This window comes from Mandrillus leucophaeus, unplaced genomic scaffold (genome assembly GCF_000951045.1).
Source record: "Mandrillus leucophaeus isolate KB7577 unplaced genomic scaffold, Mleu.le_1.0 Scaffold62, whole genome shotgun sequence".
Taxonomy (NCBI): domain Eukaryota; kingdom Metazoa; phylum Chordata; class Mammalia; order Primates; family Cercopithecidae; genus Mandrillus; species Mandrillus leucophaeus.
The window spans coordinates 3,759,785-3,770,533 of record NW_012106697.1 but is presented as its reverse complement, the minus strand read 5'-3'; the positions used below and the strand labels follow the sequence as shown (position 1 = coordinate 3,770,533).

The window sequence follows — 10,749 nt, the reverse complement described above, 5'->3', positions numbered from 1 at the left end:
TAATCCCAGCACTTTGGCAGGCTGGAGGAGGGGGTGGATCACCTGAGGTCAGGAGTTTGAGACCAGCCTGGTCAACATGGTGAAACCTGGTCTCTACTAGATATACAAAAAAATTGGCTGGGCGTGGTGGCAGGTGCCTGTAATCCCAGCTACTTGGGAGGTTGAGGGAGGAGAATTGCTTGAACTCAGGAGAAGGAGGTTGTGGTGAGCCGAGATCGCACCATTACACTCCAGCCTGGGCGTCAAGAGCAAAACTCCATCTCAGAAAGAAAAGAAAAGAGAAGAGAAGAGAAAAGAAAACCACCAAAAACAAAACCAGAATTTCTTACACTACAGTTTCTTTAGGCAGAGTGTCAGCCTTGGCAAATCTGATGCCACCACAGTGCTAACAGCTACCTCTGAGGTTGTCCTTCGTTCTGGTTATTTATCTCTATGCAAACACTCACCGCGAAACCTAGTGGCTTAAAACAGCAGTATATGTTTATCTCTCAGGTTCAGTGGCCTGCCTGGGTGCAGGTGATTTTCCTTGGGGTCTCTTGTGCAGTTGCCGTCAGATATTGGCTGGGGCTGGGGTCACCTGACGGCCTGGGGTCACCTGATGGCTTGCCCAGGCTAGTTAAGGAGGGGTCATGAACGGGTAGGAGCAACAGAGTCCAAGGTGTAGGGAGTTGTTAAATAAGACCTCAGGGGCCACTGAATTGCTTCCCTACCCAGGTCAACGGGTATTTTAGGTCAGACAAGCACTTCTGAATTGTCTAAAAATATCCTCCAGACCTAACAGAAACCAATTCACTGAATAGTTAAATATGTCCCCGAACCAACTCACAGAACCAACAGATGTGTCTGGTTTCGTCTGTGGGGTACTGCTCACCCGCCTGCTTCTGGAGATGCGGCCTTTGACAGATGGGAGCCTGTGGCCTCCAGGTTCGCCTAGCTACCCTCCCCCGGGCCTTACCCTCCAAGCTGGGTGTAAAGGCGGGACTGACCTGGGGTGAGGCAAGAATCACCAGGCCTGGGCCTCCCCTCCCCTCTCCTCCCTTCCCCTCCCTCTCCTCGCGTGCACACTTTTCCTGCAAAAGCCTGCCACTCTGAGTCAGCCTTTGGCGTTCAGTGTGGAAGACTCGATGCTGGGAGGCTGTCCGCAACCCCTGGCTGTGTTGAGGGCTGTGGCCTCCTGAATTTCTCCCGTCCCACTGCAGCGATGACACTGTCATTAATACTGTCTGTTCACGTCTCAGTGTTACCAACATGACCTTAAACACCAGGCCAGGGCCTGTATCTGTCTTGTTCACAGTTGTATCCACAGTGCTTAAAACAATTTCTAGCATACATTTCGGATGCGCTAAAAATGTGTTGGGTGAATGATGTCATCCCCTCAACCGTGTAAGTATGCATCATTTCTCTTCCTTTCAGGTGGAGACTTGAGGTTCTGGAAGGCCCACTTGCTTGAGGCTGTGCAGCTAGGAAGTTCCAGTCGTATACCAGGTCCTCTGACTTCCTGCTTCATGCTGGGACATTACTTCCTCGTGCTTGGGGATGTGATTCCAACTGCTGGCCCTCAAAAATCAATTAGCAAGCCTTTTTTTTCTTGACATAGGGTCTCACTCTGTTGCCCAGGCTGGAACACAATGGCCCAGTCACAGCTCCCTGCAGCCTCAACCTGCTGGGCTCAAGTGATCCTCCCACCTTAGCCTGTGGGTTGAACTGCAAGCATACGTCTCCACGCCTGGCTAAGTTTTGCATCTTTTGTAGAGACAGGATCTCGCCACGTTGCCCAGGTTGGTCTTGAACTCCTGGGCTCAAGCAATTCACCCACTTCAGCCTCCCAAAGTGCTGGGATTACAGGCATGAGCCGCTGTGCCTGGTCTTTGCAAGTTTTAAAGAGGACTTTGCCCTCATTTGGGGTATATAGGGCAGATTTCAGCTCCAAACTGCACTGGTGCTATTGGTCTCCCACATCTGGTATCTGTTCTGACCTTTAGTGACAGAGAGCAAAGACTACGGATATTTACTCTGGGTTTGATCTGAGAGAAGATTACAGCAGAGATCGGTTTTAAACCATTTTAGGAGCTGGCTGGCTGTTGTCAGCTTGCTGGTCATGTAACTGTATTGCTACCATACATCTGCCAGGAGGGGTTAACACTGGGAACGTTTTTAAAGTCTAAAAATAAAAGTCCATAAACAAATAACAGGGATTGTCAAGCTACAATGATTTGCACATGATTGAATCTTTTCTGAATTCCAATAATGTGTAGCCAACGCTGACGACAAGCCCTGGGGTCATGGTTTGATTTGTCCCCGCTCTGCACCCCAAATGCATGTGTCCGGCCATCAGCACTGCCCTTGTAAACCACCTGCCCAGGATAGGTTTATCTTTGCATTGATTTGCTGCAGCCTCAGGATGCTGTGTGGTTCCTGTGCAGACAAAGACCCAAATCTTCCCTGTCAGAGTGAGCACCCCAACCATCCGTGAAAAAAATCACAAAATCACAAGGAAAATACAATAATACAGGAACTGTGTTGAAATGAATCAAAAACCGGAAACACTGTTCTGCCGATGTGGCTCAGGATTTATCAGGTCTGCTGAGAACAGCCTCTATATTTTCTCACTGGGCCCTATCGCTAATGGCTTCTTGCATGGAAAGAACAAAGCTCTACTATAATTAAATCAAAGGGTGATATTATTCTTCCATGGAAGTGTAAGAATTCAGGAAGGGCTGCGGTAAGCCCTTCTGTGCTTTGGGAGGACGATTCCCACTGGCGGCAGCCCTGGGGGTCACCATCAAACTTCCTGTGCAGTATCGTTTCTTCGTGGGGTCTCAGGAGGTCTGGCTCTTTCTCAGCTTGTCACTGAGCTAGACAGGGACTGGAAAGGGGTGGCCAGAGATAAAAATAAACAGAAAGAGGAGGAGGAGGAAGCAGGAGGAAGAGGAAGAGAGAGGAGGAAGAGGGATGGATGGTATTGTGAGAAAGATGAAACCCCTCATCGTCCACAGGCGTTGATTCCTCTGCTAATCTACTGTCCCCAGGGCACTGCCCAACCTGAGCATGCGCACAGTCCCTTTCCTTGGTGTCTTTTAGTACAAAGGAGACAAGTTGGCACTTTCGAAAGGGCATTGACAAAAGCAAAGAGGAAATAGTTACAGAAAATTATTGGTAGCAAACAAAAGCCAGATTTCCCAGAGACAGAGGTCTGATCCTACCACGGGGAAATTCTCGCTCCGTGGCACAGTGCAGCCTCACAGGCGCAGGGGCCGGCCTCGTGCAGCGGGTGACAGGTAGGTGACAGGGTCATCTCAGGTCAGTCCTCCGTCTGTCTCCTTGATTCCAAGGAAAGCCCCACCTCCTAGTGCTCTTCCCCTCAGTTCTGGTTTCCCACATGGGGGTCACCCTGAGGACTGATGCAATGAACCTCTTCACCTTTTCATGGGACCTACCAACGCCCCCTCCTGGGAATGGCTTTCCAGGTCTGCAGGCCCCCTAGTATAACAATAACTGAAATACATAACAATTTATGATCTTCATAGAACTATAAACACATGTCATATCCTCAGATACTAGGCCTCACACAGATTAGGAGCTCAAAAAATATTAATTGTATGAAGAATGGCACTTCCTTTCTGAGACTGATTTCCAGGGTTGCGTGATGGATATGCCGGTAGCCATGGATCCATCCACCTGGTGTGGGATTTGCCAACTTTCCCAGGTTCTCCCAGACTGGATCACTACTTAAACCTTTTACCGCCGGTCACGGTGGCTCACGCCTGTAATCCCAGCACTTTGACAGGCCAAGGTGGGCGGATCACCTGAGGTCAGGAGTTCGAGACAAGCCTGACCAACATGAAGAAACCCCGTCTCTACTAAAAATACAAAATTAGCCGGGCATGGTGGCGCATGACTGTAATCCCAGCTACTCAGGAGGCTGAGGCAGGAGAATCGCTTGAACCTGGGAGGTGGAGGTTGCAGTGAGTCAAGATTACGCCATTGCACTCTAGCCTGGGCAACAAGAGTGAAACTCCATCTCAAAAATCAAACAAACAAAAAAACCCCTTTACCCTTTTCATTCCATTTTTCCACCCACCCAAAGCCTTCCACAGGGATGCACTTTGTACAGAAAGTAAAGAATGGCTATGCATTCGTGAGAAGAGGTCCGGGGTGCAGCAGAGGCCTCTGCAAACTCTCAGATGCAGGGATGGGAAGTACTCAGGGGGAGTAGCACGGGAAGCAGTCCCTGCGTGGGTGGGAGGAAACATGAGGTCTGGATGCCATGGAGCATAGTGAAATCAGGGAGGTTTAGACAAAGGCCACAAGGGACCAATTTCAGCTTCTGAACAATTTGCTGGAGGTATGACATTTAAGCATACCTTTGGGAAATTAAGCAATTAGCATTTTGAAATCATACACAAGTCTTCACTTGATTTGAAAATCATACACAAGTGAAGTCTTGTGTATGATTTCAGAAAGTGAATTGCATTTTGGAATGCAATTAGGGTTGCTAAGTGTCGTCTTACCAATGCTCAGGGCAATAGAAAAATAACCTTACCTAGCTGAATAATGAGATGCTAGTACACCGCAATGAGAATGTTGGCTTTTGGGATTGGCCAGAAAGATGAAACCATGTGAGTTCGCAGGTTGCCTAAAGACCTGGGGCACAGGCGCTTCCATAGTGGCTGGGGGGAGTACACATTAACACAAAGTTTCTGGAGGAACAACTAGCTAAGAACAAGGAAAAGCATTATTTATTTATTTTTTTGTAGAGTTGGGGTCTCACCACCTTGCCCAGGCTGGTCTCAAACTCCTGAGCTCAAGTGATCCTCCTGCCTCGGCCTCCCAAAGCGCTGGGATTACAGGCATGAGCCACTGTGCCCCACCTGCAAGAGCCTTTTTAAAAGTGCACTGGCCAGGCGCAGTGGCTCATGCCTGTAATCCCGGCACTTTGGAAGGCTGAGGCAGGAGGATTGCTTGAGGCCAGGAGTTTGAGACAGGCCCAGGCAACATAGCCAGACTCCATTTCAACAAAAAATTTAAAAAATAAAAAAAGTTAGCTGACATGGTAGCACATGCTTGTAGACCCAGCTACTCTGGAGGCTGAGATGGGAGGATTGCTTGAGCCCAGGAGCTGAGGTTATGGTGCACTATGATGGAGACTTTGTCTCTAAAGGAAAAAAAAGTACATTTCCTTTTAACCAAAATGCTCTGTATTTCCCCATGAAAACACTCATCACACTTTAGCACCTTGTTTGATATCACTGGACTCAAAACCTTGAGGAGAGACCATGTCTGCCTTTGGGATCATTGTTCTGTCTCCAGTGTTCGTTCCAGCTGTGTGTTAGAAGACAACACATGTGTTAAAGGGTTATTGAGCACATCCCTCTTCTAGGATGAATACGTCCCAGGAAACAGTTGGCTAAGTGTGCAGAAATGTCAGTCAAAGGTCATTTGACTTCACAGCTTCTAAAATGTGTAAAAATGAAAGATTGGTTACATGAGTGATGAGAATTTATAAAATAGAATACTATGCAACCATTTAAAATAATGCTCCATATTTAATGACTTGGAAAGATATTCACCATATAGAGCTAGAACACACTAAAGCCACCTATACAACTGCACACAACCTACCACTGCAGTTTTAGAAAGTAAAAAAGCTGTGTAGTAGAACATGTATTTTTATTTCCTTCTGTAGGTTTCTGTATTATCTGATTTTTAAAATAAAAAAAATAAACATATATTTCTTAAAAAATTTCCTCTTATAGTATGAAAATCCAATAAAATCACTTCCGTTTTGAAAAAATATTGTAATTGTTTGTGCCCATCTGGCCATTCTTCAGACGTGAGGCAATTATGTGTTACACTAGTGAAAGGTAGAAAAATGGTTTCAATTAGAGAAACGGGAAACTAGCAGCTCATTAATTGAAGAAATTAAAAAGAAGGAACTGTGCCTCCTGGAGCTCTCTTCTTTGTATCAAACAGAAAAACTGAAAAGGCATTTACTTAGTCCATGTTGTGCTGCTATAATGAAATACCTAAGACTGGATAATTACAGTGAAAACAGACATGTATTTCTCACAGTTCTGGAGACTGGGAAGTCCAAGACCAGGTGCTGGCACTCCATGTCTGCTGAGAGTCTAGTCTCTGCTTCCAAGATGGCGCCTTCATGCTGCCTCCTCCAGAGGGGAGGAAGGCAACAGAACTAAACTTCCTCCATCAAGCCCTTTTATAAGAGCACCTAATCTCATTCATGATGGCAGAGCCCTCATGCCTCAATCACCTCCCAAATGCCACACCTTTCAATACTGTTGCATTGGGGATTGCATTTCAGCATATGTTTTGGAGGGGACAGAACATTCAAACTATAGCAACACTTTTTTTTTTTTTTTCTTTTTGACAGAGTCTTGCTCTGTCTCCCTGGCTGGAGTGCAATGGCACAGTCTCAGCTCACTGCAAACCCCGCCTCCCAGATTCAAGCAATTCTCCTGCCTCGGCCTTCCGAGTAGCTGAGATTACAGGTGCCCACCACCATGTCCAGCTAATTTTTGTATTTTTAGTAGAGACGGGGTTTCACCGTGTTGGCCAGGCTGGCCTCGAACTCCTGACCTCAGGTGATCCACCTGCTTCGGCCTCCCAAAGTGCTGGGATTACAGGTGTGAGTCACTGCTTCCGGCCTATAGCAACATTTTAAAAAATAGCCAAGGAAAGAAAAGTGCATCAGGAGCTGCGTGAGTCTGTTTGGGCGGCCACCGTGAAATACCACAGACAAATGCCTTAAATGACAGAAATGTATCTTCTCACGGTTCTGGAGGCTGAGAACCCCAGATCAAAACTCTGTCAGGCTTGGTTTCTGGTAAGGCCTCTTTCCTTGGCTTAAAGACATCTGCCTTCTCACTGTACCCTCCCACAGTCTCTCCTCTGTGCTTGCAGCGAGAGAGGTCTCTGGTCTCTCTTCCTTTTCTTACACAGTCACCAGCCTTACTAGATTAGAATCTCATTCTTATCACCTCATTTAACCTTAATGATAATACTTCTTAAAGGCTCACTCTCTAAGTCATGTTGGGGGTTAGAGCTTCAACGTATGAATTCTAGGGGGACACAATTTAGTCTATAACGGGAACCAGAGGTGTTGATTTGGTGCCCAGTGGAGACTCAGAACAGCGAATCAGGAGATGAAGACTCACAGGTACATCTTTTCTTCCTTTTCTGATACTGACACACAACTATGCATGATTGGGATCTGGGGTCAGCTGCCTGGATGCTCCTAACGTCCTCCAGCCCCTGGAATGCCCTTTTCCTGCCATCTTCGTGTGACTTGCTGGAGGCTCTCCAGCATGCTCTAGATACAGAAGGTTCAAGGTCTCACCAAGCCTTCTGGAGACTCACCCAGATTTGGGGGTGGGGGATAGAGCCTTATGTTCCCGCTATTATCTCTTGTTACAAATTCCTGCTTTTCCTGAATCTTGGTGGCCTGTATTCCTTGGCGGCCTCAGTTCCTCTCTCTTCATTTCCCAAGGCACTAACAGCACAAGGATTTGATGGAAGTTTAGGGCCGAAGAGGAGTCCTATGTGCCGCTCAGATTAGGCAATGACTTGCAACTAAATATCAGCTGTTCCTGCCCAGGGCCTTCTCACTCTGGCAGTGCCTGCTGCTATGTTTTCTGAGGCCTGCATTCCACTTCTAGACTCTTCTGTTCCTCTTCTCATCCTCTAGGCCCACAGAGTCTTTTCCCCCTAGAACTGCCAGAATAGCCAAGTTCCCATTGCTTTACTGAATGGAGCCATTTAATTCTCTCCTTTCCCACTCTCCTCTGCCTAATCCCAGGCCACCCAGACTGCTGGACGGGGCCTTCACCTTTTCTGACCAAAAGGCCCATAAATGTTTTCTTAAGCCTACGTGCCACCTACTTTTTTTTTTTTTTGGAGACAGGGTCTCGCTCTGTCACCCAGGTGGCAGTACGGTAGCACCGTCTTGGCTTACTGCAGCCCCACCTTCTGGACTCAGGTTATCCTCCCACCTCAGTCTCCCACGTAGCTGGGACCACAGGCACACACCACCACACCCAACTATTTTTATTTATTTATTTTGTTGAGACCACATTTCGTCATGTTGTCCAGGCTGGTCTGGAACTCCTGAGCTCAAGCGATCTGCCTGCCTTGGCCTCCCAAAGTGCTGGGATTACAGGTGTGAGTCAACACGACCGGCCACCCGCTACTTTGAACAATGCCTTTTCCCCTAGAATGTCAAAATTTGAAATAGTAATCTGTCCTCATGAAAAGTGCACATATATCAGACTTTGGAGGCATCTAATTTGCTGATACTTGCAACACTTCTGTATTTCTGTACACACATGCCTGTGTCTATACATACAAAATTAGTTCTTTAAATAAATAAAAATGGGTATGTTCTTTGAGAATCTGTTCCCATTTCTGTTGCACAAGCTTTAGAGGTGTGGAAGGAAAACAAGAACATATGGAAAAGGTATTTTGGGGTTTGGCACAGACATTTTGCAAGAAATTTCAAAGCATCGATGTCTCTAAGTGTTATTTGCAGAGTGGGGACTAGAACATGGGAACCAACAGTTTCCATTTTGGTCACGTTGCAGCTGTGCCAGGTCTTCAGAAAGCTCAACCTGAGAGCTCCAGCCCTGCTGTTCCTTGCAGATGGTCCACTGGTCCAGGCTACCTGCTCGGCTGGGCTTTTTCTCATTAAACTCTTGTGGAGAGGGCACCCCTGGGCCCAGAAGAAAGATGATGTCCTCTACAATGGCCCCAGGATGCTTATTATGATTCCTCCTCAGTTCGGAGCAAGCCATGAATAATTTAGGGTGGCATTTCAACCCCTTGTCTCCACTGGCTGTTCAACAAATCCTCTTTCCCCCTCGTTCTGCCTTTGATCGCCCTGGGAACGTTTAATAAAGCATCTGGCTTTGAGTTTGTGCCTCAGCGTTCCAGAAGCGCGACTGAAATGACCCCAGCACATGAGTGTGCATTGACTGGAGGCAGCATAAATACCATCTTGAAGTCATGCCCTGGAAGCATGATGGACTTAGTGTGGGTACCCACACTCTGGAGGGACATTTGTAGCAACAGCGAGAAGGCCAGATAATGGCTCCATTTAACAGCCATTCAGGACCATAAATACATTTCCTCGAATAAATCTGCTGATTACCCGAGTGCTGACTTGACAGCTCAGCCAAGTGGTTTGCCCTAAATGTTGCAAAAGGCCCTAGCGCGAATCCATCCATGTGGAGGGCCTCGGATAAAAAAATACAATTGGCGGGTCCTTTTCGGAAATGATTGTACAACATGAGAAAAGAGATGGGGACGAAAAATTTCGCAGGAGCAGGCATTTAATATCTAGCCAGTGGCCTCTACACAATCATAACTACTGCTTCAGGAAAAATCGGCCACAATTCACGTCCCAGACATGTGTTATGACAAATATTTTGGAGAAGACCAGAAAATAAAACCAAAAACCCCTGTGTTTTCTTTCAGATACATGATAAGGATGAGGGTGGACAATCGGATGCCGGTTTGTTACTCCTTTAGGGGATCAGGTTGTTTAAGATCCTTCAGAGTCTTCCCTTGGCTTTTGGGATAAAGTTTAAATTTCTTCCCATGGCAGAAGAGACCCTTCCTGGTTCGACTGCATCCTCTTTGCCACAGGGAGTTTTTGTGATCTATTCTAACCTTAGAGAACCACCGGCAAATGACTCTTGTTACCTAGAATTTTCTCCCCTTTCCCAGCCCCATCTCTCCTCACCTGGTGAAACCTCATTTATCATTAGGAATTCAATCCACCGGTCATTCCCTCTGTAAAATCTCCGTTGAGTACCTTCTCCTACCCCAGCCTGATTGGATGTCCATCCGCCTCACTCCTCCAGACCCTGTCGGCGGCATGGGTTGTCTTGTGTAGTTTTCTTGCCTATCCTCCAGCTGGGAGAAGGGGCCACGTCCCTGTGCTGGATCATAGCAGGCGTTTGATGGCCATCTCTCCAACAAGAGACAGCACGTAGCTGGCTCCTATGGCGTGCCAAGCCCTTCACCTGCCTTATCTCCTAGTCCTCCCACCAGCCTTAGGGGGTGGGGACTAGTAATAGCCACACTTTTCAAGTCGGGGAGCTAGGCATAGAAAGCTTCAGCAACCTCCCCAAGGTCAGGCACGTGGCCAGTAAGTGCTGGGGCGAGGCCTGCACCAGAGCACCTGGACTCCTGGGCGAGTGAATCAACACCTGAGTCCAGGCATGCCAGGCAGATATCTTTCCTTTATTTCCTGAGAGTGGAGGGTAGAGAGGAGCCCGTAGGGTTCTTGGTCACGCACACTGGAGCTTGGGTGAGCCTGATGCCCGTGTTTGGTGCCGGCAGGGCAGGCCCGGGCGGGGCAGGAGAGTGGGAGGGAGACGCTGCTCCTCCCCTTCCATGTCTTCTTGCCTCATGGACATCTTGTCAGTTCCTTGCTGCCAGGGGTAATAGTCACAGATTAGAGGAGACATGGACTATTTATCGTCTTCAACTGTAAACAATACACCCTACTTGTCCTTATCACTGCTACTCAAACATTAGCATCTTAGAAAAAATGCTTCCTCCCTCCCGATCTTCTTCAGACTGACACCCTACCGCAGGGGCCTCCCGCTTGCACGGGGTCTCAGCCACAAATCATCAGAGGCAGCGGCTCCACAGCTGCCCCCTTCCGGGGTCTGACAACCCATCCCTTAGATCCAGGTCGGGAGGGAGGGAGAGGCGATCAAGAGCACT

At 47.7% G+C, this 10,749-nt stretch overlaps 1 pseudogene; it reads right to left on the bottom strand.

Moving 5' to 3' along the window:
- The window catches only part of LOC105553978, a 26,803-nt pseudogene extending 16,316 nt beyond the window's left edge, over positions 1 to 10,487 (bottom strand).
- Between the last annotated feature and the right edge of the window lie 262 nt (positions 10,488 to 10,749).